The sequence below is a fragment of the Trichechus manatus genome, unplaced genomic scaffold (genome assembly GCF_000243295.1).
Source record: "Trichechus manatus latirostris isolate Lorelei unplaced genomic scaffold, TriManLat1.0 scaffold00051, whole genome shotgun sequence".
NCBI lineage: Eukaryota > Metazoa > Chordata > Mammalia > Sirenia > Trichechidae > Trichechus > Trichechus manatus.
Genome location: NW_004443987.1, coordinates 12,843,292 through 12,851,546, shown reverse-complemented (window position 1 = coordinate 12,851,546; position 8,255 = coordinate 12,843,292). Strand labels below are relative to the sequence as shown.

Below are 8,255 nucleotides of genomic sequence, written 5' to 3'. Positions count from 1 at the left end.
ATGCTATTGTAAATGGAATTGTTTCCCTAATTTCCTTTTCAGAATTCTCATTGCTGGTGTATAGAAATCCAACTGATTTTTGTTTGTCGAACTTGTACCCTGCAACTTTGCTAAATTTCTCTATAAACTCTAGAAGTTTTCTTGTGGACTCTTTGGGATTTTCTATATAAAGGATCATATCATCCATGAAGAGGGATAATTTTATTTCTTCTTTTCCAATCTGGATACTTAAACTTTGATGCTCTGAATATTTTTCAAGCATTTTTCCGCAAGGTCTCAATTGGATGAACTATCCAATTTGAATTCTTTTCATCTCTTTAAAAATATTTTTTTCCTTAGGTTTTATGCAAAAGGGAGGGGAGGGGGACTACATGATCACATAGTGTCTCTTTTTCTCATCCCTTACAGAAAACTCCTAACTTCACATCAAAATGATCTAAATCTTCATTCCTACCATTGTCTCACATTGCAACATCAAATCCATCAATTGTGTCTCTGAGAAACACATGTTTCCACTCTGTGTAGCATAATACTGAGGATGTTCTGAAATAAAATCATCAGTATTCATTTAAGTTCTATTCCTAATGTATGGGAAATAACAGATAGTGACACCTTAAGTAAAATAAGTCAAAGTTTTAAAAGATTTTGAAAATATGTTTTTTTCAAAGCAATAGAAAAGAGGAAAGCATTATAAAGGTTTATTTCAGTAGCACTCTAATATATATTAAATACACCATTACAAGGTATTTAGCTTTACAATTGTGTTAGGTGTAGTTACAAATTTAGTCTTTTGCATATGTACTCTTTCCATTGTCAGAGATTGGGCAGTTTTCCATTCCTTTTTTTTTTTTCCCCCTAGCAACTGTTGGCAGTCATTGCTTCATTCAATGCCATAAAATTTGGTATGTAATTTAGAAACGTTGTCTGGTGCTATCTATGACTAACTCAACAACTGATACATTGAAAATTGGTACTCTAAACTCTAAAGCTCTAATGATAATTTATATCTCTGATCTCAACAAACAATTGAAACAATTGTAATTCTAAAGATTTTCATATAATAAACAGTAACATTTGATGCCTTCACTGCTAAATTAATGAGAACTTTGAAATAGAAAATTCTCCTATTTTAGAAGAACAAATAATTTTAATTTCACCTTAATTCCTATCTTCTGATTTGTGAAAATAGCTAGCAAAGGAAGCTTTCCTAGGGGGTTTAGTGGAAAATGTTTTCTAATAAAGTTTCCTAACGGCATTGATGTAGAGATATCTGCTTACTCTGTCCTTTAGAATACTATATTAACAAACCATGTTTATTTAATCAAACCATATGTTTTTCTTCATGGCTGAACTAAGGATTAGTTACTCTATGGCCTATTGCTCTCATGTCACTAGTAGGAGACAGTCTTTTTCAGTACCTGTTTGGAGCAAATGGTTTACTCTCGACTACTAATCTAAAAGTTGGCAGTTTGAACCCACCAAGCAGTGCCATGGAAGAAAGGCCTAGTTATCTGCCTCTCTAAAGATTAAACTAAAACCAAACTCATTGTAATTGAGTAGATTATAGCTAATTAAACCCTATGGTAACACATGGAGTCGTCATGAATTGGAATCTACTTGATGGCAATGGGTGATATTCCTATACATTTACCATGCTTTTTTGCAGTGATGCTAGATTTTCCTAGTATTCTAATATTCATAATTTTATAAGCTTTATAGTAATAACAGGAGCCCTGGTGCTGTAGTAGTTAAGCACTTGGCTGCTAACTGGAATATCGGCGGTTCGAACCCACCTGCCTTTCCACAGGAGAAAGATGATGTGGCAGTCTACTTCCATAAAGATTTACAGCCTTGGAAACCCTATGGGGCAGTTTTATTCTGTCCTATAGGGTCACTATGAGTCGGAATCAACTCAATGGCAAGGGATTTGGTTTGGTTTTCAGTTATGCTAATAACTAGGATTTTCATTGAGTCATTCAAGCATCGCGAAACATGTCAGTATCTTAAGGACAATTTATTACGCATGTTCTTCCCTTAAACATTATGTTTTGAGGACAAAAGCAAGCATGCATTAATATCCGGAGAAATAGTATGTATAGATTGGACCCATGGAGTTGGGTGAAGTTTCATAATACCTGATGATATTGATTCAAATAATTTGTTTGTTTCTATGAAAAAACATCTAGATTTAAGAGTGTAATAAAAGTACAGTCCTCAGCAGTAGTGGCTTAGAGGCACTTCTTTCCTGTCAAGCTGCATTTATATTGGAAATTTGAGAAGTTTTCTTCTGAACATGTGTTTCTACAATACAGTTAGCAGGCGTTGCCAGGTCAGATATTGAGAAATTTATGAACAATAATTATGATTTTAAAATGTCGTATCTTATGTCCGTTAGTTTAGATACATTGCCTTTGGCATGCTTCTTTGTATTCATTTAGTACAAACGGTTAAGCGCTCAACTACTAGCCAAAAGGTTGGCAGTTCAAACCCACTCAGAGACACCGCAGAAGACAGGTCTGGTGACCTGCTTCCAAAAGGTCACAACCTTGAAAACCCTGTGGAGCAGTTCTAGTCTGCACACATAGGGTTGCCATGAGTCAGAATCGACTTGATAGAAACTAACAACAATAAACCCTCATACATTTAGTCCTCAGGATACATTTAAATTTTTAAGCTGGTTAAGTCTCCTACTGAACTCCCAGGTAACTCACAGGTGATATTTTACCAAAGCAGTGTAACTATATTAGTCAGTCCCCTAGCCCAGTCCTTGAGGATCACAATGAAACTATTCTTGCTTAGTTACCTAAATTACTTTGTTGCTGCTTAAAAAGAACTTGCTAGGATTATTTTATCCTTTAAATTAGAGATATTAAAGTGGTAAAATTCTACAGTATATGTTGAGATATAGAGAATTAATAATTTAAGATGTTTTATAAGTTTCTGTAACCTATTCCTAGTGAACACTTGAAACCTAGTAAATATTTAATGCAAATTTGTTGTCATTTTTTTTTAACAAACACATGTGATGGTTTCTTTGTATCAGATCCTACCCTTGGTGATGAGAATATCAAAGGAATAAAATAGGCTCTTTGCCCTCAAGTGGCCCAGTGTCTAGTGAGAAAAACAGATATGTAAACCAAAATTTCAATCTGTTATAACTAGCTTTGTTTATTATGGTAACCTAATATAGAAATTTCTTCTTGAATAAGACTAAATCCCGCTTACGTACACTGACATTTCTAATCAGGCTCGCTCATTTAAAGGTGATAGTGTCCACAAATGCACTAATGTTTGTTTAAAATAAATTTCCTTCTTATACTCTTATTTATTTAAATTTGGTCTTTTTAGCTTATGTCAATCATATAAGCCATTGCATTTTTATTCTGTTGAGGTGGCACCCCTCTTCCCATTATATTTGACTCCTCTTGCCCTAAAGTATTTATCGGATACTCTTTAACAGCTTGTTTTATTATTTATGAATGAGAGCTACTGTTATCCAAATATACTTTAAACATTAATTTAAGAGTTGGGTTTTTTCCTTGAAGTGCATAATACTTCAAACAATGCATCTCTTAACTATCATGACAGATTACCCTCCTTATTTTAGTGAAAACAAGATGTGTAGTAGAGCAAGTCTCAAATACTGACCTTTAATCTTTTACATAGTAAGCAATTGTGAATGTAATGTTGTAAATCTCTAGCATTAAAGGGACTGTCTCTGAGGTCTCTTTCATATTCTGTAATAAAGGTGATTGCTGGGAATTGTTTGTTGTTTAACTCCAGAATAGGTTGTGTATCATTTTTATTGATGATAAGATACCATCTATGTAATGCCTGTGTAAAGTTGGCTGGGTGAAAAATTGATTGAAAACATTATGCTTCAGATTAGCCGTAAAGATACCAATGGTTATTGCAAATCAGGAAATCTCATGCATCTGAGCAAAGAAGCCACCTGCAAAAGAAAAAACAAATCGCCATTCAATACAAAAACCAGTGTAGTTAAATGTATTAAACAAAAACTCCCAGTTGGAAGGGTTTTTGGCTTTTTTTGATTCCATAAAATAACTAGATAGCAAATATTCAATTAGTCCATTTCCCTCTCCATGCCCTTATACTCATCAGTTAATGTTACCACATAACAATTCTCAAATGGGGAGGGAGTTTTAGCAGTGATTCTTAACTCTGTCTGTACATCAGAACCACGTAGGACATTTGGAAATTTACAATGCCCGGTTTGCATCCCAGACCAATTAGTTGTTTCTAATGCACAGCCACATTTGAGGACTACCTTGTTCAATTCTTACTGCCTGCAATTTGGATTTTGTGAAGTTTGTTTGTTTCTGTGGCAAAGCCTCAGTGTAAAATCCAAAATTTCACTGAAAAAAATTAGATTGTTTGTCTTTTTATGAGTTTTAGTAACATAGTTCCATAAGTTTATGCTGATGTAAAATATAGTTCACAATATGGGGCCATTGCCACAGAAAGGGCAAGCGATGACCAGGAATGTGATCATTTGCCAATGAAGTTAATTGACCCAACTGAAAATATACATATGTGACTGTGAGTGATGTAAAATCTTTCAAAAAGGCAGCACATATCTTCAATATGTTTATGCAATCCTTGGTAAATACAGCCAAATTAAGTAATTCCCCCCCACCCCCCACCCCCGATCTTATAAATCAGTAGAATTTAAAAGATGCTATGATGATTTTAGGAGTCCCTGGGTGGCACAAACACTTAAACACTAGGCTATCAACAGAAAGGTTGGTTGTTCAAACCCACTCAGAGGTATCTCAGAAGAAAGCCTTGGTGATGTGCTTCCAAAAGCTTACAGCCTTGAAAACCCTATGAAGCACAGTTCTAGTCTGCAACAGCTGAGGTTGCCATAAGTCTGAATTGACTTGATGGCGATTTTTTATTTTTAGTTTGATGATGATTTTAGCTGACTAGATTTCAAGAAGACTGTTGTTGTTAGTTAATAGTGTTGCTTCCGGAGACTCTTCCAATTCAGCATAATAATATATTAAATATTTGCATTTGAAATCTACCAACATATAAAAGCTAAATAATTTTTCCCTTCTTTCTGTGGCTATATTGTAGAACTGCTAGGTAAATGAAAACTTTGTTGGACAAGGAAAGATTGCAGGAAAATGATCAGAGCAGAAAGTAGCCAGCTATAACAGGAGCACAAATGGACAATGAGGTTGAATTGAAGAAAGTGTTAAGATAAATACATAGAAACTGGATAGCAAAGTAATATCAGGCATCCAAGAGATAAAGTTCTGCAGACTGAAGGTATATGTGAGTACTGTTTGATCCATTCACAAAATGTGCAAAAAGTCAAGATTTTTATATTACTTGGACCTGAAGAGTGTTAACTATGAATCCTTTATATTTTATTCTGCATTCATTATTCAAGGGTTGGTTACCAAGAAAACGTTGTTAAGTTTAAATATGAACAGCACCTTACAAATCCTTGATGTATTGTGTGTAGCATATTAGAAGACTGCATTAATTCTTTTTTTAGATATAGAGCCTTTTATAATAAGTGTTGTTATTTACCCAGCACATACTACTTAATATGTAAAATATCCTTACATGACACTTAACAGAATAGTTTTAAGGGATGTATTTATTGTGTGTTGGGTTGTTACAACTCTCCATTATTAATGCTTTTTCTGGCAGAGTATGTCATTTCTATTTTAGGATCCTTGTTGGTATTTTAACAGCAAAACACCAGAAACGCAACCTCACTGGAGTAGTTTATACCATCCAATAACCATGTTTAAATTAATATCTAGTATAGCTTATTCTCATCAGTCCTCTCAAAAGAAAGCTAATAACGTAATTTTATTTTACATCCTATGTGCTTTTGGTTAAGTTCACTTTAGCATATGATTTAACTTTAGATAAGAGTATTCTCAATGGATGGAATCTATAGTGTCATAGGCATAGCAACCTATATCATTGCTTTTAAAATCCACACTGTATCCTCACTATTTGGCATTACCTCATCTTGTTTTATCTGAAATAGATGAAAACTTTTGTTAATAAAGTATATGTTCTTATATTGAATGTCTTAGGGTTCTCTAGAGGAAAAGAACCAGAGATATATATATCAAATACATATACAGGCATATATATATATATGTATATATATTTGTTGTTGTTGTGTGCCGTTGAGTCAATTCCAACTCATAGCGACCCTATAGAACAGAGTAGAACTACCCCATAGAGTTTCCAAGGAGCAGCTGGTGGATTCAAACTGCCGACATTTGGGTTAGCAGCCTGAGCTCTTAACCACTTCACCACCATATATATATATATGCATATATATATGTTGTTGTTGTTGTTAGGTGCCTTCGAGTTGGTTCCGACTCATAGCAACTCTATAGGACAGAGTAGAACTGCCCCATAGGGTTTCCAAGGAGCAGCTGGTGGATTTGAACTGCTGACCTTTTGGTAGCAGCCGAGCTGTTAACTACTGCTCCACCAGGGCGCCTGTATATGTAGTTATATATAATTAGTTATTAGTTGCCATCTGGTCCACTTTGACTCATGTCAACTTTGTGTATAATAGAACAAAATGTTGCCCGATTCTGTACCATCTTCATGATTGTTGGTATGTTTGACACCACTGTTGTGGCTATTGTGTCAATCCATCTCATTGAGGGTTTCCCTTGTTTTCACTGAACCTCGTCGTTGTTGTTTGTTGTTGCTAGATGCCGTTGAGTTGGCTCCAACTCATAGCGACCCCGTACATAACAGAACAAAAAGTCGCCTGGTCACTCTACTTTTCCAAGCATTATTGTCTTTTCTAATGATTGGTCGTTCTTGAGGACATGTCCAAAGTAATCAAACCAAAGTCTTGCCATCCTTGCGTGCGCGCACACACACACACACACACACACACACACACACACATATATAGAGAGAAATTTACTTTAATGAATTGGCTCATGCAGTTGTGGGGGATGTCAAGTTCAAAATACATAGGTTAGGTGACAAGCTGGGGACTCCTGCAGACTTGTATCTCAAGATCCCATAGGTCAGGAAACAGAAAGAGTGAAGAATTTACAAGAGTGAAAAAAGAGTTTTGCAAAAATATCTGTTTATACTCTGGAAGCATAACATACCCTAGGAAAACCTACCCTTTCAATTGATTGGTTGATTGTATTACATTGTATTACATTATTATATTCAATCTACTCTACCCAAGGCCAACTGGTTTAATCACACGTAACTACTGCATAACAGAAACTAGAGTAGTGTTTTGCCAAACAACTGGAACCACGTAGCATAGCCATGTGGACACATGAAATTAACTATCAGACAATGCATTTGTTGAAGTCTGATGGGTTACTGTGTAGATTAGAGCCTGGGAAGGAATATTATTTAGCTTTAGAAGGGCTTACCTCCAATTTTAAATTTCTCCTTTGGAGTTATGTGATTTGACAATGCCTGTGCAACTTTTCAATGGAGGTCATAGCTTTACTTCTACAAAGTGCCCAAGGGTCTACTTTTAAAGGTTTCTCACTTCAGAAACATCATCCAGACATTGGCTTTTGAGGAATTAACACAACTTAGTTCACCAAATACCTTTCTGGACATAAATGAACCCATATTCCCTTAAGTCAAGAGGAAGGAAACCCATATATAATAGGATAATTTGTTAGTTAGGAGTTACTAATCCACTGGGAATCCGTATCTCTGAAGTATTAGAGACAATACCATTTGTCTTAAATTATACTTTAACTTATTAATGCAAATCTATTTCTCATCCTAAAATGAAAAATCAGCCTACTATAATACACTGCAATTTTCTGTTTCAATTCAATGTATTGGATTTCCCTCTAGCTTTCTTTATTTCAGCGTATGTTGTTTTATACATTATTACATTTCCATCAATGTATCAGTAAAGGACATTGGATTGATTCACAGTCATTAAACAAATAAAATTTCTAAAAGTGTATATATAATCCCAACTTAGATGACTTACTACTTTCAAAAGGAACTTTATCATGTATATGTATATATATAATAAAGTATGTTTATATATTATATATATGTATATATGTATACATGTATATAGATACATGCATATATATATACGTGTGTGTGTATAATAGTTTTTTTTTATTTTTTTATCGTACTTCTGGTGAAGGCTTACAGAACAAATAGTTTCTCATGAAACAGTAGTACACATATTGTTTTATGACATTGGTTAACAACCCCACAACATGTCAACCCTCTCC

General features: G+C 34.6%; 1 protein-coding gene across 1 annotated transcript in view; it reads left to right on the top strand.

Annotated features, from left to right (window-relative positions):
• PCDH11X (protocadherin 11 X-linked) overlaps positions 1–8,255 on the top strand; it is a 944,132-nt gene that overhangs the window by 518,203 nt on the left and 417,674 nt on the right. The gene's annotated exons all lie outside the window — the stretch shown is intronic.